This window comes from Gorilla gorilla, chromosome 11, assembly GCF_029281585.2.
Source record: "Gorilla gorilla gorilla isolate KB3781 chromosome 11, NHGRI_mGorGor1-v2.1_pri, whole genome shotgun sequence".
In the NCBI taxonomy this organism is placed as follows: Eukaryota; Metazoa; Chordata; class Mammalia; order Primates; family Hominidae; genus Gorilla; species Gorilla gorilla.
The window spans coordinates 40508819-40534111 of NC_073235.2; the positions used below are offsets into that span (position 1 = coordinate 40508819).

Genomic DNA, 25293 nt, shown 5'->3' on the forward strand with positions numbered 1-25293 from the left:
ACATGGAGAAATAGTGGCCTTCTGTCATTGCACCTATCTGTTTAGGTACAAAAGGGAAGGCAGTTTTTGTGTGACCCAGTTCTCAAGTGTAACTCTTCCTTTTAACATAGTGAGTTTGGAGTCCCAGGATTTTATTTTCCTTTCACAGGAGAGATTAGGTACTTAGCAATGACTAGCTATTTGAAAATCTAACCTTATCAGATTATTAACCTTGTCTCCTTTCATAAATAACATGTTAAGGTAACACAGAAGCTTAATACTTTAAGCTGATTGGATGGCAGTAGAATGAATGTAATTCAAGTAGGAACTGGAAGATCCAGTGTGTCAGGTTTAGAAACTAGGAGGTGGCAGGAAGCAAAGGTTAATGTTTACCAATGATCCATAGTAAGCCAACAGTACAGATCAACAAACTTAAAATGTGTGAGAAAATACAGGGAATTGGGTATTTTTTGCTTGGAAAAAAGAATTTGATTGTGCTTATTGCCATTTTCGTATATTTTCTGATGGGCAAACAATAGAATATTTGCCCTCAAAGCGCCAATGGTTGAAAGCTTCAGCGAGTGATTTCTTGGCTTAGTGTAAGAGCCTGTTGGCTGGGCCTGGTGGCTCACGCCTGTAATCCCAGTACTTTGGGAGGCCGACTGGGGCCGATCACCTGAGGTCAGGAGTTTGAGACCAGCCTGGCCAACATAGTGAAACCCGGCTTTTCTAAAAATACAAAAATTAGCTGGGCATGGTGGCACACACCTGCAATCCCAGCTACTCGGGAGGCTGATGCAGGAGAATCTCTTGAACCTGGGAGGAGGAGGTTGCAGTGAGCCGAGATCGGGCCATTGCACTCCAGCCTGGGGGACAGAGCAAGACTCCATCTCAAAAAAGAAAAAAAAACAACAACCTGTCCATAAATAGAAAATAACTACCACTCCTTGGGAGGTAAAAAGTCATTCTAGTGGTGTCAGCACAGGTTGGAGAAATACTTTACAGACATGTTATGGAAGGGACTTAGGCACTGATTTTCTTGTGTGTTTGGGCCGTCAAACATGCTTTTAGTCTTGAAATCTTGTTTTATGAGTCACCTTCTAGAAAAGAGGTAGGAATTTTTTTCGGAGTAGCGTGGCTATTACCATGTTTCTTGTATTGAGGAAGTGGTATTCTAATGGGGTTTCTAGACCTGCAGACAACTTTGGGAATGGATTTTAATTGCTTATAACTAAAAATGAGTAAAAACTAGTACTTATATGCAGCATCATAGCAGTTAACTCCTTTACCAGAAGGATATAGATTATAATCATAAACTAATCTACAAGATTTAGAACTACTTTACATAAACACAGTTATAGTTTGGGGCATCATTTTATTAAAGGCATTTGTTAAATATATGATTAAAAAATAAAGTATTCTTCATAAATAATTTTACCAAAATAGCTTACCCCATTGTATTGTATTTAAAACTTTCAGTGAGCATTGAGCTATTGTTAAAGACAGATAAGTTACAGATTCAAGAGAAGGGAGCATAGTGTTAGAACACTGGAGTGATTGTCATTAAAAGCAGAGTAAACAAGATTGTTTTGGCTAATTCAATAACGTTAGAAACAGCAAAACAAGGGATAATGAACCAAGTGAGGACAAAACTATCATTGCAGATTAAATGACTGTATACTTACAAAAGCAAATAAACTTAGTTCTAAAGCCTTATAATTAATAAGAATGCAGCAATGGGCTTAAACAGGTAAAATAGAAAAAAAGCAGTATGGTAGGTTCTTATTTTGTTTTGTTGTTGTTAACGTTTGAGTGTTTTCCATTCCCAATTTTGATTATTTGCAATCTACATAAAGTCCATGGCATGTGTTTATCTGTAATTTTGCTGAAGGGCAAATTTTTTATCTTGCCAGTTTTTGTGCCATTTTGGTCTGCAGTCTCTTAATCAGTGAATAAGTTTCCTCTTGACAGTCATGCTGTATAAAACTTTGCAATTTAATATACACAGTCATGCAACTCTGGTGTAGGTGACTTGTTGTTATCTTTATTTTATAGATAGTGAACCAAATAATATATGCCTGAAGGGGATTGGGGGGGTTGCAGGGATTGAGATCAATTCCTTGGGTCTCCTTCAGCTTGATCTCTATTAACAATAACAATCTGAGAGAAATGACGAAAAAATATTTGGTTAATTAGCTAATAATATATTTTATTCAAAATATAAAAAATTTATTTAAAGAAAAGTTCAAATGTTTGCTAAGAATAATTCAAAAAGACTTAAAAAGCCAATAACATATAATACTGATGAGGTTACAGTGATATGGAAGTTTTCACGTGCAAAAGGTAAAGGTATGAAATTAAAATTTCCCTGAAAGTAATTTGGCATTATATAGCAAGAACAGTTCTGATTTTCATCTAACATGCCCTGGCCTGGCCCTGCTGGTTGTTAAAAATATTGAAATTCTTGATAAACAGCTACTCTTCTTCCATATTATCACAGCCCCAGATACTGCTTCAGTGCTTTCTCCTGGACATCCCACCTTGCCTCCCCACCCCCCATCTCCAGGGCTCCAGCAATTGGCCTGGCCTTGCCAGTCCAGGAGGGCTGCTAGGACTGTGCTACAGTTCCTCAGCCTGCATCCTTTCTGAGCACCTGCCACCCTTGGACTTGAGCTTTTTGTGGTGGTTGTTATTGTTGTTTATCACTGTTTTTAAAAATATCATCACAGATCAAGAGTCTTATTCCAATCATTAATTCCCATTATGGAAATTAACTTAAAAAAGTAAGATTTTTGTACAAAAATTTATGGCTCATTTTCAGTCTCCTCACAATACCAAAATATCTAAAACTATATATGAGACCAACGATAGTGAATTTTAAGTATATTTATATACATATATATTAACTATACTATAGTTATATATGTATATATTAACTGTAATATATTACATAATTATATAACATGATTATATAATATAGTATTATACAACACATATGATTATATAATATAGTATTATACAACACATATGATTATATAATATAGTATTATACAACACATATGATTATATAATATAGTATTATACAACACATATGATTATATAATATAGTATTATACAACACATATGATTATATAATATAGTATTATACAACACATATGATTATATAATATAGTATTACATAATACATATGATTATATAATATAGTATTACACAATACATATGATTATATAATATAGTATTACACAATACTTATGATTATATAATATAGTATTACACAATACATATGATTATATAATATAGTATTACACAATACATATGATTATATAATATAGTATTATACAATACATATGATTATATAATATAGTATTATACAATACATATGATTATATAATATAGTATTATACAATACATATGATTATATAATATAGTATTATACAATACATATGATTATATAATATAGTATAATTATATAATTTAGTATTATATAATAGTCTTATATAATATATAGTATAAAGTATATTCCATATTACATAATTATAATAGGTAGTATACATAAAATAGGTAATCTATTATATTACATTTAAGTAATATATAATATATATAATTGGTAATACATTATATAATATTCTTATATAATATACTATATAGGCATACTATATTATATAATATAGTAAATTGTATAATATATAGCATAGTTCATATATGTTATATAGTATAGTTATATATTATGTGTTATATATAGTACATAATATATAAAGTATAATTTATGTTATACAAGACAAACTATATGTAAAATTATATATTCACATATAAAATATATCCATATATATTTCCATATATAAAGTATATATAAATACAAATATAAATGAATTTTACATAAATATATACTTTTATTTATTTATTTATTTTGAGACGGAGTCTTGCTCTGTCGCCCAGGCTGGAGTGCAGTGGTGTGATCTAGGCTCACTGCAAGCTCCGCCTCCTGGGTTCACGCCATTCTCCTGCCTCAGCCTCCCGAGTAGCTGGGACTACAGGCGCCCATCACCACGTTTTTAGTAGAGACGGGGTTTCACCCTGTTAGCCAAGATGGTCTCGATCTCCTGACCTCGTGATCCACCCACCTTGGCCTCCCAAAGTCCTGGGATTATAGGCGTGAGCCACCACGCCTGGCCATACTTTTATTTTACTTATATTATATATGAAAGATTAATAATTAAATGAATTATTTCACATGTCCATTTAAGAGAATATAGTATAGCCACTACAAACAACACATTAAAATAAATTTTGATATATTCATAGTTTAACACTCAAGAGAAAGGCAAAATAATTTATATACATAATAGTCTCACCTAGATAGACTAAGAAAAAAATTGATTTGATCAATGGAGAAAAATAAAAGTTTAGGAAGCAGTGAGATGTTTCTTTTCTAGTTTTTACCTTTCTCTATGTCCTGAGTTTTCTGCATTATTAATTTTTAGCCAGAGAGAGAAAAAAACAAAACTATAATTTTATATACGAGAGATGATGGTAAGGACTTCTAAGACCCCCGGCCTCTCCTTCATCTCCTTTAGCTAAACAGCTGAAGCCCAAAGCACTGCTCCAACAAGTGTGTTTTCCTGACAGTTTTTCTTCAGAAGATTTTGATTCACCTGTAACAGGTTTTTTTTTTTTTTTTTTTTTTTTTTTTTGAGACAGAGTCTCCCTCTGTCACCCAGGCTGGAGTGCAGTGGCGCGATCTCAGCTCACTGCAAGCTCCACCACCCAGGTTCATGCCATTCTCCTGCCTCGCCCTCCCCAGTAGCTGGGACTACAGGCGTCAGCCACCACGCCCAGCTAATTTTTAAATATTTTTTAGTAGAGACGGGGTTTCACCGTGTTAGCCAGGATGGTCTCGATCTCCTGACCTCATGATCCTCCGATCTTGGCCTCCCAAAGTGCTGGGATTACAGGCGTGAGCCACCACGCCCGGTCCTGTAACAGTTTTATACCTGTGCAAATATTTAAAGAGCAATCCCAGCTATGTTGTAGATTAGCAGAGCTTTTCTTCAGAGCCTATAGATTCTCAGTGCCTAGCACCGAGTATAGTTCAGCTCTGAGGACAGTGAGGATGATGCTGATCAAGAGAATGGTGGCTATCCTCTGTTTCTTGAGGTATTTGTTGTATCTTTTCTGAGTTTTCCATCAAATATCTGTACATTTCAGTCTTCAGCACCCTTTGAAGCATTTTCTCTAAGTTTGTGTTTTGTAGAACATTTTGGTTGCATGACTTTTCTTAGACTTCCTGATGTCGCAAAACCCTCAGGCAGTAGATTTCCTGGGCCAAGGGCCAGAAGACACATGAAAACAAATGGCAACACCCTTTTGACTAAGAATTTATATTTATAACCCCCTTCTTGAAACTCTACAGCTATTTTAATATTTTATACTCATATTTTCATATAGACAGAACTGCTTTAATACTGAGGTACCCAGGGTGTTGGAGGAAGATAGAGAGAGAAAAAGAGAAGTAAAGAAAAGAAAGGATCTTGTCAGGAATCTTCTGTCTTTCATATTGCAGTTCACAATCAGATTGTTCTTTCCCTGGCTGCAAACCCACACCTGAAATTATTTTTCATCTCCAAGCACGGAGTTATATGAGCAATCGCTCTTCCTAGAAACCATTTCTTTTCTGCCTGATATTCTAGTAGAGGGAAGAAAAATGATAATAATCTTAATGCAACATGTAATAGAATTAAATTTTTCCTGCTGATGATATATATTTTGATATGAGAAATGAAGCAGGGATAGGCTGAAATCGAATGGCAGGAGATATGGCCACAGTCTTTAATCCCCTATTTTCTTGACCTGCAGATTGTCTCATTCGGGGAAGCTCTAGGGTTCTCAAGCGGAATTCGTGTTTCATTTTGTGTAGCACCCGTCAGAAAGACAAGCCAGGCATGAGGATCCATGATGAGCGCTCTTCTGAGTTGCCATTTGGAGCTGCCCGTTTAGAAAGCAAATCTGCATTTCCCTCATTCCTAGTTTCCTTCATCCTCTTTTAAGTGTCATCTTTTCCATGAAGCCTACTTGATCACACAGTTGAAAATTGCAAAGTCTTCACACCGCAGCTTCCCCTTTCTTTGTTGCTTTGGTTTTCTCCGTGGGACTTCCCACCATCCGTAAAATTAGGTGTTTTTGCGTGTTTTATTCACTGCTACATCTCCAATGGTTAGAACCTGACTGACATTTAGTGGGTGCTCAATAATATTTGTTGAAGTAATGTATAATAACTTCACTTTCTTGAGTAATTACTATATATCATGAACTGTGGTAAATTATCTCCATATAATGCCTGTAATCTTTACAACACCTCTAACCCTATAACATAAACCATGTTACACCCATTTTACACATATGCAATTTAAAAGGACAGAGAGACCCACACATTTGCATAGGATAATTCTAGTGAATAAGAAATTTGGGTTGTTTTGTCTCTCTATAGGCTTCTTCTTATTATTATTATCACTATTTTGAAACAGAGTCTTTCTCTGTCACCCAGGTTGGAGTGCAGTGCCGCGATCTAGGCTCACCACAACCTCTGTCTCTCAGGCTCACGTGATTCTCGTGCCTCAGCCACCCGAGTAGCTGAGATTACAGGCTCACGCCACCACGCCCAGATAATTTTTGTATTTTTAGTAGAGATTTCACCATGTTGGCCAGGCTGGTCACGATCTCCTGGCTTCAAGTGATCCACCAGCCTAGGCCTCCCGAAGTGCTGGGATTACAGGCAGGAGCCACTGTGCCCAGCCTTAATTTTTTCTTTTCATGATTTTTTTCCATTTTAAATTAAATGCCTTTGGATCTTAAAAAATGCAACATTCCTCTGCTATCTTATTAAACGTATCCTTGAACTTCAGGGAGTGGAGAATAGTTGTCTGGAAAATGAGACACTGCTTTTTGTTTTTGAACTTAACAAGTTCCACATTCAGAGATCTCAATTATATGCCCTTCATTGAATGTAAGTGTGATGCATTTAAAATACAGCTTGTGTGAACGCAGGATATTATAACCACAAACACATCTGACTTTAAAATTAAGTAAAATACTCGACATAGCCCAGAATGGAAACATGGGAATTAATTCTATAGCTGTGGCAGATCTGAGGGACAGGGTGGTACCAAAAATTGAGATTTGCAGAGAAGGAGATTTTTAATAATTCAGTTTTCATTAACTCCCCAAATCAAAAGGCCAGCATATTCTGTTTGGTAGGAAATTACACAGGAGTGAAAAAAAAAAATCCACAATTCAGCTGATTAGAAAACCAGTTTTCATTAAACTAAAATTTATTAAATTTTTAAGAAATTTATAGCCAGCTAGCTTCCAAAAATTTGCTCATCGATATTGCTTCATAAAAAGTGTTTTCTTTCCCTTTATATGCTGTAATAACATGAACTGCCTAAGTGCTATCTATTTTGGAAGCTGAATCATAGAGGGGCTAAGTGTTATGAAGGCTTATTATTTTCCAGACACTTTGCTAGCCACTTGACATATGTAATCACATTTTATTCTAATGGAAGCTCTGTGGGGACTTCCTTTAAAAATGAAAGAGCTGAGGTTCAGATATTTTGAGGCTCAGATGGTTTAAGATGCATTTCATCAAGTAATAGACGGTGGAGCCGATCTCCAAGCCCAGGTTGGATTTTTCCTGAAGCGCATGATTTTTTCCTATTATCACAAAGCCTCATCCATAAATATCATGCAGAACCTATGTAGTTGCTCATTATAGAGAAAGTTCTAGAGCCTAAAGTAGTCCAAAGTAAGTGACCCAAAACCAGGAAGAGAGCTAACAGTAGAATACACAGACTTGCCCAAGGGGTATATCCTCCACATCCTCCACAAAGTATTTCCTGCTCTTCTTCTTGGACTCAGCCTCCCCTGTCCTCACTACAGTCACTAACTCTGCCTTTGTATTTTCACTGTTTGCCCTGAAGAATTCCATTATACCATTGTTATAATTTATTGCACTTAATGTGTTTTATGTTTCCCATTACCAATCTGTACATTTTTATTCTCCTATTGTATATTTTTATACAATATACATATAGTGTATACAATATATATTGTAGGGAACAAAAAAAAAATTCCCCCTCAACCCTCATGAATTCTTAGCTGGGATGGGTCCCTATAACAAAAGATAGATTAATAAGAGGGAAACAAACACGTTTATTAACGTGCAGTGCTCATCATACAGGATACACTCCAAGGAAAAGTAACTCGAAGTAGTGGTTTGGAACTCTGGCTCATAGAGCATCTTTAACAAAAAACAATAAATTTGTGGGGAAATGACAGGACAAAGGAAAATTATTTTAGGCTTCCAAGGGAGGGAAACTGTGGGAAGGTAAATATATGGGTGGAAAATATGAGTAAGTTTGTTTGCAGATTCCTCTGGTGCTGTCTCTGGGACGGTAAGAGTTTAGAGTTGTCTCCAGTAAAGGAGAATTTATATCCTGCCCTTAGGCAGAAGAGCAGGAGGATAGGGAAAATTTTCCTTTCATTTGCTGCTTCTTAATTGCCTTTAGCTCAAAAACAATTTTCTTGTCAAAGAGGCAGATGTCGAGGTGACCTACTCTGGTTTCCCTCAATATATTACTCTTTCTTGCATTGTCATGGAGTACTATACCCTGAAGATTACCGTATTGCTAAGTATTGATCTGATCTATGGATTCTGACTGTTACATAATACTGAGTGTTGTGCATCCACCACAGTTTTTCTGCCTTATAACTTTCCATCTAACCCCCTTCTATCCCAAGCAATGCTGTAGTGAACGTGGTTCAGTATCTCCTTATCCACCCATGTGAGAATTTCTTTGGATTATGCATTTTTATTACATTCTCAATTCAGAACTCCTGGGTCATAGGTTATGCATATATTTAATACGAATAAGTATTACCAAATTAGTCCCCATAGTGGCTGCTCCAGTCTATATTCTCAGTGGCCTGGATGAAGTTTCTCTATCTGAATATCCCTGACATCACTTAGCATTCTTTAGCTTTCTGATGTTTTGCAAGTCCAACAAGCATCAGGTGATATTGTATTGCCATTTTAATTTTCATCTCTTTGATTATTAATGAGTTTGAGCAATGTCAATGTGCCTATTAACTTTTTAAGAAATTATCTCTATAAGCCCAACAGTGGGCATTTCCTGGCATATAATGGATCCTTAGTGGATGTATGATTGAAAGAAAGACATTATAGCATGCAAAATTCCCAAATTAGTCTCAGGCTTTGATTTTTGATACTTGTTGGTTATCTCGAAATCTGAACAATAAGTAAATATTGGAATTAAGTTTTTGAGGTAATTAACTACATTAATCAGTTGTCCTGATTTTACAGTCAAAGATTGTTGATAAGTTTGACATAGGGAAATTAAACTTAAAAAAATCATAAAAATAACATTTTTTAAAAGTTACCATATGATGTAAGGAGTGACTGAGTTATATTTTCCCATTTTGTAGATGAGCAAATGAGTTCAGGAGAGATTTAAATACCCTATCAAAAGCATGCAGAATTCTGGTAGCACTATAAGGATAAATAAAAAGATTGGGCCATTTGGCTAGGGCTGGCATGAGTTAATTATAATCATTATGTGATTAATAAAACATTTGATATACCAGCAATCATGTCATGAAGTTCTATTCTCTGCCTTTGAATAGTAGCAAACTAGGATTATAATTTTATAATGACAGACCAGTTTAACTTAAGATAGAAGAGACATGACACGTAAGACTCTCAGCTTCTCACTATCTGCCTAAAATGTGCATGGACAAAATTGGTGTGTGCTAAAGGCAGTGCCACAGGAACCGAAACTAAAAAAAAAAAAAAAAAAGATTAAGAATGTATAAAACCACTCTAACTCCATCCCTTCACTGCCTTGGGATCTCAAATAGCAGAAATGTATGTCCATCAACAATGCAAGTGGAAGTGTATGTCTAATTTAAAGCCGTGTCCTAAGAATAGGATTTCACATAATGTGCTAGCTAAAGAGTAGAGGGTTGGTAGAGCTTTTGTTAGGGATTTCCTTCCAGCCTATCTTCACATCTTACCCTTTAAACATGCTTTTTTAAATGTAACAGCAGAGCACCCAGAAAACCTATTTTTCCAAGTTGTGACTTCTCTCTTTCCTACATACTTTTATTCTTCTAGTCATCCAAGTAACTATCTTACTAGTAGCAGTCTGTGAGTCTGTCTATGCATTCATGCATCCGTCTAACCAGCTGTCTACCTACTTATCCATATTTTTTAAGCAATAAAAATTTCATTTTGTAGCCTCTTTTACTAGTGCACTTGCCCAGAACAGAAAGTCTCCCACTCAGAAGACCAGTTCTTTGAGTCACCAGATAAAGTTCATATATGATATAAGGTATAGTCACATCTTCAGTATACTAACATTTACTATAATACAGCAATGCCTTTTAAAATCAAATACACATGATTTTACAAAACCAAATGTAAGCCTCCAGGATGTAAGAGAACAACTTGCATTATAAAGTATCCTTGAACCCAGGAGGCAGAGCTTGCAGTGAGCCAAAATCGCGCCACCGCACTCCAGCCTGGGCGACAGAGTGAGACTCCATCTCAAAAAAAAAAAAAAAATTAAAATTAAATAAAGATGTTTAATTAGATACATAATGGTAAATGTGGTACTAGTGTTAGTGGTAAATATGGTAATTAGCGTAGAGAGGTTAAATGATTACAGTAAGCTAAAGGCCAAATTGTTGTTAATTTGAGTTGTTTTATATATGTTGATAAATGCCTTGGAATAGTCACTTGCATACAAAATAATAAAAGAAAAAATTTAGACCTGTAGTAATTAGTCAGGGTTCTCTAGAGAAACAGAACCAACAAGATTATATATATATATATAATATAAATACAATTTATATATATATACCTTAATATGTAAAATAAGGAATTAGCTCATATGATTATGAAGGCTGACAAGTCCCAAGATCTGCAGTCGGTAGGCTGGAGACCCAGGAGAGCCCATGGTGTAAGTTCTAGTCTCAAAGCCAGCAGGCCTGAAGGCTTGAGACTCAACAAAGGCTGATATTTCAGTCTGAGTCTGAAGGCCAGAAATGACCAGTTCCAGCTCAAGCTGTTCTCTTCTGGTCTTGGATTGTTTGGATGAGGGAGGGCAGTCTGCTTTACTCAGTCTACCAATTCAAACATTAATCTCATCCAAAAATGCCCTGACAGACACACCCAGAATCATGTTTATCCAAATGTCTGAGCACTCCATGGCCCAGTAGAGATGACACATAAAAGTAACCATCACAGAAAGGTTTTCTAATTGGAAGATAAACACTTCGAAAATAATTAATTTGAATAAATTTTTATAGAAACATTTCAAATTATAGATAAAAAAAGAATTAAAAATAACCTATAATTCTATCACCATTAGATAACTCTTGATTTGAATTTGGTGCATATCTTTCTAAACATTGTATATTGAAATGAAGTGCTGTGTATCCCATTGATTTATGCTGATACATACTTGGATTTGCCCAGCTTTGCTAAAATTACACACAAGGGATCAATTGAGAAAATCAGTTACATCATCATCACAAGCACAGACTGAAAAATCATTAATTTGCCTTGCTATTCACAGAAGGGGAGAAAAGAAAAAAAGAAAGAAAATACTATGTTTGAATAGAGTTTGTTTAATCATCAAAATTATTTCTCTATTTGTCACAGAAAATGCTGTAGCTTTTGTTTCTTTAGGGAGAAACATTTAATGTCATTTCTTAATAGGGCTTTTGTTAACCCAAACAGCTGTTGGTGGCCTTAGGGAGGTCAAAAATAAGTAGCCTTCAATCATCAGAGTTATGACCAAGCAATGGTCATGAGAGGTCACATGTGGGAAGAGACTGACTATAAACTGAGCATGTATTGCCCTACTCCCCTTAAATGCCATTTTCTGGATCTCAAGTTTAAGATTCCTAGAAAGTTTTGCAATGTACAATAAAAGTAGATAGCTGCTTCCACATTTTTTTCACTTACCCCTGAATTTGTTGAGAATTTCTGAATTATTTGACTCAAGTCTAGTTTACTTTCTGCCATTATTTTGACACATTCGTTTGGCTTGTGTTCTCTCTGAAAGCATTTGTAAGGCATTTCATACCTGATTCTGGAACATAGTCATAACATTGTGGGTCCTGCTCTGAAGGATTCAGTTAGAAAGGACAATGGCCACTTTTTTTTTTTTTTTTTTTTTTTTTTTTACTTTGAATCTCTTATACTGATGGCTTATGGTTCTATAGGGTATAATAACCCCTCATATGCCTGCAAAGATTAATGATCAAATCAGCTCAGTTATTCAATCCAGCATTTAAGTATCCTTAGTTCTTTTTAACAAACTTGTTGGAAGCAAGCCTTTGCTAGTATATCATATAAATGAAGAAGAGCAATAATTTAGATCAGGAAAGACAAGCGTGTTTTATCTGTGTTGCCAATTCCAGTCAATTGATAGGTAGTTAGTGTCTGGAGGATTCTCATGCTGTTTCTGGGCTCTGTGGGAAAGACCACTAAGATGACCAGCTATGAGTGGTAGAGTTTTAGATGTGTAGGAGTTAGCCAGCTGAAGTGAAGAAGTGAGGGAGACCTTTTTAGGCAGAGGAGAAAGCATGGGAGAGGATGGTACATAAAGGAAAGAGGGTAGAATGCAAGCAATTCAGGGCTCCTGGAGCCGCAAAATTCAGAATATAAAACTGTGAGTGATGAGAATAAGGACCAGGCCAGATAGTCTATGTTTAGTGGAGAAGCTTGACCTTCATCCATTTTATAGTCACTAGAAGATTTTAAGCAGGGAAGTGATGGGTTTGCTTAGCAGGGTTTAACATGGTTATCATGGTAAGTGCTTTGAGGAATACAAGAACAGAGGTAGGTTGACCTTTTAGGATATTATTGCAGTATTCCAAATGTGAATAATCTTGACCTGAATAAGAGCACTGCTAGTAGGGACAGAATTGAGAAAGTAAACTTCTTGATGGCCAGGAAAGGAAGATAAAGGAAGAAGAAACTTTGAGTGATGATGGATAGCAAACAGCATGGGTGAATGTTTCAAGAAAAGATAATACTTTAAAACTAAATGTTAAATGGTTAAACAAGACTATAATATGACAGATCTGAACTACTGACCCCCCCTTTTTTTAAACAGGCAAGAGGATTATATACATCTTTTTGTTGGCCGGACGTGGTTACTCACGCCTGTAATCCCAGCACTTTGGGAGGCCAAGGTAGGCAGATCACTTGAGGTCAAGAGTTCGAGACCAGCCTGGCCAATATGGTGAAACCCCGTCTCTACTAAAAATATGAAAATTAGCCTGGCATGGTGGTACGTGTCTGTAATCCCAGCTACTTGGGAGGGTGAGGCAGGAGAATCGCTTGAACCTGGGAGGCAGAGGTTGTAGTGAGCCGAGATTGCACCACTGCACTCCAGCCTGGGCAACAGAGCAAGACTGTTTCAAAAAAATAAAAATAAATATTTTTGTCATTGTTGTTTTATTTTAAAGAAAGGTTTTTTAAAGGAAGTTTAGGGTTTGCAGATAAATTGACAGCAAGGTACAGAGATTTTCCATACAACCCCTGCTCTCAAGCATGCATTGTCTCCCCATTATATATATATTCCCTCCCAGAATTACAATCTGCTACAATTTATAAACATCCATTGACATATAATTACTAGAAGCTCATAGTTTACTTTAGGGTTTCCTTTTGGTGTTGTATTCCACGGGTTTAAACAAATGTATAATGACATGTATCCACCATTACAGTATTATACAGAGTAGTTTTACTGTCCCCGAAATCATCTATGCTCCACCCCTTCACATCCACCCCTCAGCCCCTGGCAACCACTGATCTTTTCACTGTTTCCATAATTTTGTCTTTTCCAGAATGTCATCTAGTTGAAATCACACAGCATGTAACCTTTTCATATTGGCTCCGTTCAGATAGTAATATGCATTTAAGTTTCTTCCATGTCTTTTCATGGCTTAGTAACTCATTTCTTTCTTGTGCTGAATGATATTCTATTGTCTGCATGTACCACAGATTCTTTGTTTGTTTGTTCTTTTACTTATCAGTTTGTATGCTGAAGGACACATCTTGGTTACTTCCAAGCTTTGGCAATTATGAATAAAGCTAATAAACATCTATGTGCAGATTTTTGTGTGACTGTAAGTTTTCAACTCCTTTGGGTGGAAACCAAGGAGCTTGATTACTGAATCATATGGTAAGATTATGCTTCGTCTTTTAAGAAACTGCCAAACTGTATTCCAAAGTGGACCCAAAGTTACCTTTCCCACCAGCAGCGAATGAGAGTTCCTGTTGCTCCATATCTTTCCCAGCATTTGTTGTCATTAGTGCTCTGGATTTTGGCCCTTCCAGGTGTGTAATGGTATTTTGTTAATGTTTTAATTTGCATTTCATTGATGGCATATGATATGAAATATCTCTTTATATATTTATCTGTCATCTGTATATCTTCTTTGGTGAGGTGTTTAGGTCTTTGGCCCAATTGTTAATTGGGCTGGTTGTTTTCTTATCGTTGAGCTTTAAGAGTTCTTTGTATATTTTGGATAATAATCCTTTATCAGATATGCTCTTTTCAATTATTTTCTTTCATGCTTGTCATCTCATTCTCTTGACATTTTCTTTTGTAGAGCAGAAGTTTTTAATTTTAATAAAGTTCAGCTTATTAATTACTTATTTCATAGATTATGCCTTTGGTTTCTATTTAAAAAGTCATCGCCATACCCAAGGTCATCTAGGTTTTCCTCTGTATTATATTTTAGGAATTTTACAGTTTTATGTTTTACACATAGTTCTATGATTCATTTTGAGTTAATTTTTGTGAAGGATGTAAGGTCCGTGTCTAGATTCATTTTTTTGCAGGTGGGTATCCAGTTGTTGCAGCACCATTTGTTGAAAAGACTATCTTTGCTCCATTGTATTGCCTTGGCTCCCTTGTCAAAGATCAATTGACTATATTTATGTGGGTCTATTTCTGGTCTCTCTATTCTGTTCCACTGATCTATCTGTCTATTCTTTTGCCATTACCAGGCTGTTTTGATTCATATAGCTTTATAGTAAGTCTTGAAGTCAGATAGTGTCGGTTCTCCAACTTTATTCTTCTCTTTCAATATTATATTGGAGATTATGGGTATAAATTATTTTTTAAAAATACATGTCTCCTATTTCTGAGGGATACTGAAAAGCAAATCATGTAGAATACAATGTCAAGGAATATTTTATTTGATGATTTTATATCTTATGGATATGTATATATACACACACATATTTATATGTACATACATATGTATATATTCTGAGGGAAAAACTCAAACTTTTTCCTCTGCTCTCACACCACAACAATCAACATAGAAGACTTCTGTGACCAAATGCATGAGTTTTTTTTTTCTCCCAACACCAAGCAGCAGATACCTCCAGGTATCTTCCAATTCAATTCAATTCTGATGCTGTCTCCCTGAAAATAATGTTAGATCCCACAGGTTGAGGGCTCAGTCCCACAAGACTGTCCCCTTTCAGACACCAGTTGCAAGTTTGGGCCTCCAGAATTTCTCAGTAGCCAGCTTCAAGTTGAGGTTTCCACAACCCCTCTTTGGGTTTGATTAATTTACTAAAGTGGTTCACAGAACTCAGGGAAACTGGCTTAATTTGCTGGTTTATGATAAAGGATGTTACAAAGGCTACAGATGAAGAGATGCATAGGGTAAGGTATGAGAGAAGGTACACAGAGCTTTCATGCTCTGCCTGGATATGCCACCTGCCAGGATCCTACACATGTTCACTATCTGGAAGCTCTTCAAATCCTGTTCTCTTGGGCCTTTTATGAAAACTTCATTGGATAGGCATGACTGAAGCATGGACAACCATGTAGTAATGTGATTGGACGAAAAGGTTATAATCTAATGCTGATAGGCTGAGTGGGAAAACCCAGTGAGGCCTATCTGTTCAGATTCTTCTTGATCTCTCTGTGCAGCATTAATTCCTCTAGGATATGAGACAGGACCTCCTCTGAAATGAGGTCTTATGACCCTCAATCACAAAGGTGGAAACCATGTTATAGTCCTGCCTTGTGTAGGTGAAAGGTTTTCTGAGGTCTGCTCCTGAGGCCAAAAGCACCATAAAATTATAATAAAAGACTATTAACAAGGGCCATGGGAATCATAAGCCAGGAGCCATAGATAAAAACATATATATATATAAAATAATATCACACACATATATCGATCTATGCATATACACGCATTTCTATAAAGATACTTATATGTATGTAAATAGATAGAAGTAGATATTTATATAGCTAGATATAGATGTAGATAATTGTATTATTTCTTACATATATATCACAATAAGAAATACTATACTTATTATAAAAATAACACAGGGCGGGGCCAAGATGGCCGACTAGAAACAGCAGCGTTTGGAGGCCCTCATTGAAAAAAAACATAATAAGCTTGTGAATACTTCACCAGCAACCAAGGCATCCAGGTTCTCTCATCAGAACTGACTAGGAGGTTGGTGTGACCCACGGAGAGAAAGAAGAACAGTGTGGTGTGGCAGCCCACATGAGAGCCACATGGAGTGGGGGAGCCCCCTCCCCCCAGCCAAGGGAGGCAATGGGTGAGCGTGCTTTTTCCACAGAATTGTGCAACCCACAGATTGGAAGATCCCACTCACGAACCCACACCACCAGGGACTAGCGTCCCAACCCAGGAATGCACAGACTCTTAGCTTCTCGGTTGGAAGGAATCTGCTTAAGCCTACGGAACTCCTGGAGGGAGGGGTGACCAGAACTGGGTGTGGCTGCCTGCTGTCAAAGCTATTTGAGCTCCTTGTGGGAGGAGCAGCAGCCAGTACTGGGATTTGCATCTGCCTAACACAAAGCTCCCTGGGCAGGGGAAGGGAGGCATCCATCTCTATAGCCCCAGGCTGTGCTTTTCCTCTGTTGGAGACAGGGAGGCTGGACGGCTTGGTCCCAAGACTTGTCCCTCACAGTCCAACACACCTGCTTGCAGTCTGTGGCCAGAGTGCCTCTTCAGGCCTGACCCTGACCCATCCTTCCTCATTGGGTGAGGCTTCCCCCACCAACTCCAGTAACACCAGCCAGAGGCTCAGGGACAGAACCTGCATCTCCCTGGTCCTGTGTCCCTAGGGGGAGGGATGGCTGCAGTCTCTGTGGACCAGCAGACTTAGCCTTTCCTCCTGGTAGTTCTGAGGAATCCAGGCAGCCCAGACAAGTGGGTTCCCCACAAGTGAGGCACTGTGTTAAACAGGTTCTGTTCCCCATGCCACCCAACTGGGTGAGACCCTCCAATAGAGGTTGTCAGACACCCTATACAGGAGTGCTCCTACTGGCATCAGGCTGGTGCCCCTCAAGGTCAGAAGTCCCAGAAGAAGAAGCAGGCACTCATCTTTGCTGTTCTCCAGCCTCTTTGAGTGACATCTCCAGGCACAGCAGCGAATCAGATAAATAGGTCCTGAAGTGAACCCCCAGCAAACTGCAGCAGCCCTACAGAAGAGGGACCTAACCATTGAAAGAAAAAAAACAAGCAGAAAGCAACAACAACAGCATCAACAACAAGAACAACAAAAAGTCTCCACAAAAACTCCATCCAAGGGTCAGCAACCTCAAAGACCAAAACTAGACAAACTCATGAAGTCAAGAAAGAATCAATGAAACAATGCTGAAAACCCAAAAGGTCAGAGTGCCTTTTCTCCTCCAAATGATTTCAACCTTTCTCCATCGGGGTAACAGAACTGGAGGGAGGAACAGATGGACAAATTGACAGAAGTAGGCTTCAAAATATGGGTAATAAAAAACTATACTGATCTAAAGGAGCATGTTATAACCCAATGCAAAGAAGCTAAGAACCTTGATAAAAGGTTAGAGGAATTGCTAACTAGAATAACCAGTTTAGAGAGGAGCATAAACAACATGATGGAGCTGAAAAACACAGCACGAGAACTTCCTGAAGCATACACAAGTATCAACTGATGAATCAACCAAGTGGAAGAAAGGATATCAGAGTCTGAAGACAAGACTAGAGAAAAAAGAATGAAAAGGAATGAACAAAGCTTCCAAGAAATATGGGACTTCATAAGAAGACCAAACCTACAATTGATTGGAGTACAAGAAGGAGATGGAGAGAATGGAAACAAGCTGGAAAACACACTTCAGGATATTTTCCAGGAGAACTTCCTCAATCTAGCAAGACTGCCAACATGCAAATTCAGGAAATACAGAGAACATCATTAAGATACTCCACAAGAAATTCAACCCCAAGACTCATAATCATCAGACTGAAGATTGAAATGAAAGAAAATTGTTAAGGGCAGCCAAAGAGAAAAGCCAGGTCACCTACAAAGGGAAACCCATCAGACTGACAGACCTCTCAGCAGAAACTCTACAAGCCAGAAAAGATTGGGGGCCAATATTCAACATTCTTAAAGAAAAAAAAAATTCAACCTAGAATTTCATATCCAGCCAAACTAGCTTCATAAGCAAAGGAGAAATAAAATCCTTTCCAGACAAGCAAATGCTGAGGAATTTTGTTGTTACCAGGCCTGCCCTGCAAGAGCTCCTGAAGGAAGCACTAATGATGGAAAGGAAAAGCCAGTAGCAGCCACTGCAAAAACACATCAAAATATAAAGACCAATGACACTATGAAGAAACTGCAACAACTAGTGTACAAAATAAACAAATAGCAGCATGATGGTAGGGTCAAATTCACACATAATGATACCAACCTTAAATGTAAATGAGCTAAATGTCCCAATTAAAAGACACAGTCTGACAAATCGGATAAACAGTCAAGAGCCATCAGTGTGCTGTATTCAGGAGACCCATCTCATGTGCAAAGACACACATAGGCTCAAAATAAGGGGATGGAGGAAAATTTACCAAGCAAATGGAAAGCAAAAAATAAGCAGGGGTTGAAATCCTAGTCTCTGACAAAACAGACTTTAAACCAACAAAGATCAAAAAAGACAAAGGCATTACATAAGGTAAAGGGAACAATTCAACAAGAAGAGCTAACTATTCTAAATATATATGCACCCAATACAAGAGCACCCAGATTCATAAAACAAGTTTTTAGAGACCTACAAAGAGAGGTATACTCCCAGACAATAATAGTGGGAGACTTTAACACCCCACTGAGAGTATTAGATCAATGAGACAGAAAATTAATAAGGATATTCAGGACTTGAACTCAGCTCTGGATCAAGTGGACCTAGTAGACATCTACAAACCTCTGTACCCCAAATCAACAGAATATACATTCTTCGCAATGCCACTTGGCACTTATTCTAAAATCTACGACGTAATTGGAAATAAAACACTCCTTAGCAAATGCAAAAGAACTGAAATCATAACAGTCTCTCAGACCACAGTGCAATCAAATTAGAACTCAGGATTAAGAAACTCACTCAAAACCACATAATTACATGGAAATTGAACAACCTGCTCCTGAATGACTCCTGGGTAAATAATGAAATTAAAGCAGAGATCAAGAAGTTCTTTGAAACCAACAAGAACAAAGAGACAACATACCAGAATCTCTGGGACACAACTAAAGCAGTGTTAACAGGGAAATTTATAGCACTTAAATGACCCCATCAGAAAGCCTAAAGATCTCAAGTTGACACCCTAACATCACAATTAAAAGAGTTATAGAGGCAAGAACAAATGAATCCAAAAGCTGGCAGAAGACTAGAAATAACTATGATCAGAGAAGAATTAAAGGAGATAGAGACCCAAAAACCCTCCAAAAAAAAATCAATGAGTCCAGGAGCTGGTTTTTTGAAAAAATTAACAAAATAGATTGCTAGCTAGACTAATAAAGGAGAGAAGAGAGAAGGATAAAATAGACACAATAAAAAATGATAAAGGGGATATCACCACTGACCCCACAGAAATACAAACTACCATCAGAGAATACTATAAACACCTCCACACAAATAAACTAGAAACTCTAGAAGAAATGGTTAAATTCCTGGGCACATACACCCTACTAAGACTAGACCAAGAAGAAGTTGAATCCCTGAATAGACCAATAACAAGTTCTGAAATTAAGGCAGTAATTAATAGCCTACCAACCAAAGAAAGCCCAGGACCAGATGGATTCACAGCTGAGTCCCACCAGAAATACAAAGAGGAGCTGGTACCATTCCTTCAGATACTATTACAAATGATTGAAAAGGTGGGACTCTTCCCTAACTCATTTTATGAAGCCAGCATCTTCCTGATAACAAAATCAAGAAGAGACACAACAAAAAAAAGGAAACTTCAGGCCAGTATCTCTGATGAATATCGATGGGAAAATCCTCAATAAAATACTGGCAAACCAAATTCAGCAGCACATTAAAAAAAATTATCCACCACAATCAAGTCAGCTTCATCCCTGGGATGCAAGGCTGGTTCAACATACACAACTCAAAAAACATAATCTATCACATAAACAGAGCGAAAGACAAAAACCACATTATTATCTCAATAGATGCAGAAAAGGCCTTTGATAAAATTAAACTTCTCTTCTTGTTAAAAACTCTCAATAAACTAGATATTAATGGAACATATCTCAAAATAATAAAAGCTGTGTATGACAAACTTACCCAACCAATATCATATTGAATAGGCAAAAGCTGGAAGCATTCCTGTTGAAAACCAGTACAAGACAAGGATGCCCTCTCTCACCACTCCTGTTCAACATAGTATTGGAAGTTCTTGCCAGGGCAATCAGGCAATAGAAACAAATAAAACGTATTCACATAGGAAGAGAGGAAGTCAAATTGTCTCTGTTTGTAGACAACATGATTGTATATTTAGAAAACCCCATCCTCTCAGCCTAAAAACTTCTTAAACTGATAAGCAACTTCAGCAAAGTCTTAGGATACAAAATCAATGTGCAAAAATCACAAGCATTCCTTTACACCAACAATAGACAAACACAGAGCCAAATCATGAATAAACTCCAAATCACAATTGCTACAAAGAGAATAAAATACCTAGGAATACAGCTAACAAGGGATGCAAAGGACCTCTTCAAGGAGATCTACAAAGCATTGTTCAAGGATATAAGAGAGGATGCAATCAAATGGAAAAACATTCCATCCTCATGGATAAGAAGAATCAATATTATGAAAATGACCATACTGCCCAAATTGATTTATAGATTCAATGCTATTCCCATCAAACTACCATTGACATTCTTCACAGAATTAGAAAAAGCTATTTTAAATTTCATATGTAATCAAAGAAGACCACATATAGCCAAGACAATCCTAAGCAAAAGGAACAAAGCTGGAGGCATCATGCCACCTGACTTCAAACTATACTAAAAGTCTACAGTAACCAAAACAGCATGGTACTGGTACCAAAACAGATATATAGACCAATGGAACAGAACAGAGACCTCAGAAATAACACCACACACCTGCAACCATCTGATCTTCAACAAACCTGACAAAAACAAGCAACGGGGAAAGTATCTCCTATTCAGTAAATGGTGCTGGGAAAACTGGCTAGACATATGCAGAAAACTGAAACTGGACCCCTTCCTTACACCTTATAACAAAAATTAACCCAAGATGGATTAAATACTTAAATGTAAAACCCAAAACCATAAAAACCCTAGAAGACAACCTAGGCAATACCATTCAGGACATAGGCATGGGCAAAGACTTCATGACAAAAATGCCAAAAGCAATTGCAACAAAAGCCAAAATTTACAAATGGGATCTAATTAAACTAAAGAACTTCTGCACAGCAAAAGAAACTATCATCAGAGTGAACAGGCAACCTACAGAATGGGATAAAATTTCTGTGCTCTACCCATCTGGCAAAGATCTAATATCCAGAATTTACAAGGAACTTAAATGAATTTATAAGAAAAAAAAAACCACCCCATCAAAAACTGGACAAAAGATATGAACAGACACTTCTCAAAAGAAGACATTTATGTGGCCAACAAACATATGAAAAAAAGCTCAATATCGCTGATCATCAGAGAAATGCAAATCAAAACCACCGTGAGATACCATCTCACGCCAGTCAGAATGGCAATTATTAAAACATCAGGAAACAATAGATGCTGGCAAAGCTGTGGAGAGATAGGAGCACTTTTACATTGTTGGTGGGAATGTCAATTAGTTCAACCATTGTGGAAGACAGTATGGAGATTCCTCAAGAATTTAGAACCAGAAATACCATTTGACCCAGCAATGGGATTGCTGGGTATATACCCAAAGGAATATAAATCATTCTACTATAAAGACACATGCATATGTATGCTCACTGCAGCACTATTTACAATAGCAAAGTCATGGAACCAACCCAAATGCCCATCGGTGATAGACTGGATAAAGAAAATGTGCATATACACCATGTTATACTATGAAGCCATAAAAAAGAATGAGTTCATGTCCTTCGCAGGGACATGGATGACGCTGGGAGCCATCATCCTCAGCAAACTAACAGGAACAGAAAACCAAATACCGCATGTTCTCATTCATAAGTGGCAGTTGAACGATGAGAGCACATGGACACAGAGGGGGGAACAACAGACACCAGGGCCTGTTGGGGGTTGGGGTTGAGGGGAGGGAACATAGAAGACAGGTCAATAGGTGCAGCAAACCACCATGGTGCATGTATACCTATGTAACAAACCTGTACATTCTGCACATATATTCCATTCTTTCTCAGAAGAAATAAAAAAAAGCACAGAATGTAAGTGCCTATGAGCACAGTGGTATTATTTATTGTCCAACGTAGGGTACTTTAGAGAGTTAGTTGGAGAGAGTAGGTAAAATAATTAAAATTATTATAAATTTTGAAATTTGTATGCATTGAACAAATTTCTCATATTAGTAAATTTATGAAATGTTCTTTTTTAAAAACTACTTCCAAAACTAAAATTCTGCTAATGATATTTTATTAAAAATGAATAAGTTAGGACCAAAAAACAAAAGCAGATGGACACTAAGACAATAGGTATAAAATGGAAATGTCCCTGACAAACAAGTATGGTCACCCTACTTATGAGGTCAGAAATAGATTTTACGTTCTAACTGACTCTTAAGGAAATAGTTGCATTATCACCTCTTCTTAAACTTAATTTATTTTTGCCAGGAATCCAGCACACATGAGCTTATAGTCTAGAGGCTGTTATGCAAACCAATGGTTTCCATATGTCAATTGTGATTCTAGCATTGTGTCCTCTATCAGTGCCCCAGGGAGAGGGACTGCCTGGCTCTGAACATGTCCCAGACTGTGCTAGATATATTTTGCCAACCAGGCCAACCTGAAATGTCAAGGTTCATCTTTGGAGGAGAGCTCATCAAGCCCTGAGGGGATATAATTGCATTTCAGTTATCTTTTTCAAAATGTCGAATTTGAGATCCTCATAATTGATAATTTTTCATTTAAAATGTATGGCTAGGTTAATATGAGGCAAGAACAGAAAATTTTGGTCTCTAGTCTTTTGGGGGCAAGCTGGAATCTATTTCCCATTAGCCCACAGCTATTCTTACCAGCCTTTTGTCTTAGTTATCTTTTTTCCCCTTCAAAATAGTTGCTGAACAGAAGAATAAAAGGCTTTTCATGTCTTTTTAGCATTTGTTATCTTTCTACTTCTTAGTTGAATGAGTTAGAAGAACAAACATTGTAGATTTAGACAAATGTGACTTAAACTTCAGGTATATCAATATCCCTTGAATGTCAACATACTCAAATCACCTAATCCAGTTGGGAATATTAATAATATCATGGAACTTGCTGTCAGGATTAATGAGATGTTCCAGGTAAAAAGTCTAGCACAGTGTTTGGCAAATAGTAGGTGGCCAATAATAAATGGCAGCTATAGTCATCAGTGAAGAAATACATGATTTCAAGAAGGTAGGGCTGGCTGTGAAGAAAATTGTCACATAAGTTACTTCATACTCTATTTCAGCTTCCTTCCCACTCTCCCTCCTTCCCTCCACACACACCATGTACGCCATCTCCTATTGTCAGTACTTGGGACTCTCATATGCACCTGGACCACTGTCTTTTCCTAGTCTAGCATCTTCTGTTCCTGGTTTATCTTCCTCATCTCTTTCCTTCCAGACCTCCCAGTCTTATGACCTCTGCTTTTGCTTCCTGCTATGTGCAGCCTTGGAAAGTTTCTGCTAATGTCATTTATGCCAAATGTTAAAGACTAACATCATTTTCCTATGCTAATCTTGCCAGGAGGTATTTCCATTTTAATGAAGGTCAACATCATAACCTAACTGAATAAAAGTGCAAAACATAAGTTGGAGGCATCAGCAATAGGGAGAGAAGAGATATTTTCAAATAGATGTACTGAAGATAACAATAAAAATAATGAACAGCTAACATTTATTCACTGCCAACTTTATTTTGCACTGTGCATTATATGCATTACTTCATTTAACCCTCACAACTAATAAATTAAGTACTATTATTAAGTACTTAATAATTAAGTATTATTATTTTTATTTTTCTAATTAAAAAAAGAAGCTTGGAGAGGTAAAGCAAATTGCCCAAAGTCGTATACACCGAGTAAGTGAAGAAGACAGGTTTAAAACTCAAGTCCATCTGACTTATTGTCATCTCTCTTACACTGTCCCTTACAGGCTGAATTTTCACCAGGGCAGGGATTCTTGCTTGGAAGTCCTGCCTTGCTCAATATTCTAAGAAATCTAGACTGCTAGTAGTTCCAAATATACTCTTCTATTTTCTGTGTGTGCATCTGTCATCTTGTCCCCTGTACCTGCAATCCCTCACTTCCCCACAGTTTCTGGGCTAACTGCCACTTACCCTGGGAGTGACAGAGTTCATGAGTGATCTTCCCCCATGAAGCATCATCACTCTGGCATCATCTCTCGTCGTCTCCCCATATGTTCTCTTCCCTCTTCCTACCTTGATTCAACTGAGCCAGGGCTATTTCTGTGTCTGTGTCACAGGTAATAGTGTTTATGAGGGCAGATATCTGACATGTTTTTCTTCTTTGTTTTACCTGACATATGCTTGTACCCTTTTTTTAATCTGACATTTTTTTTTGGACTCTTCTGGCCTAGCCTACTCTGCCAGTTCTGAGGTGCATTTGTTTTTTGTATTTTAATACCTCTGATATTGTTATGCTCTCCAGTTGATAAAATCTTAAAATTATAATTGACAGTGGCTTTTTTCTAACTTGGTGAAACAAAAATAAGGGTTAATTTCCTTCTACAATCAACAGCATCTTTG

General features: G+C 37.1%; 1 protein-coding gene across 1 annotated transcript in view; it reads left to right on the top strand.

The window, feature by feature from the left end:
• Nucleotides 1–25293, top strand: part of HNMT (histamine N-methyltransferase) — a 52767-nt gene that overhangs the window by 11800 nt on the left and 15674 nt on the right. The gene's annotated exons all lie outside the window — the stretch shown is intronic.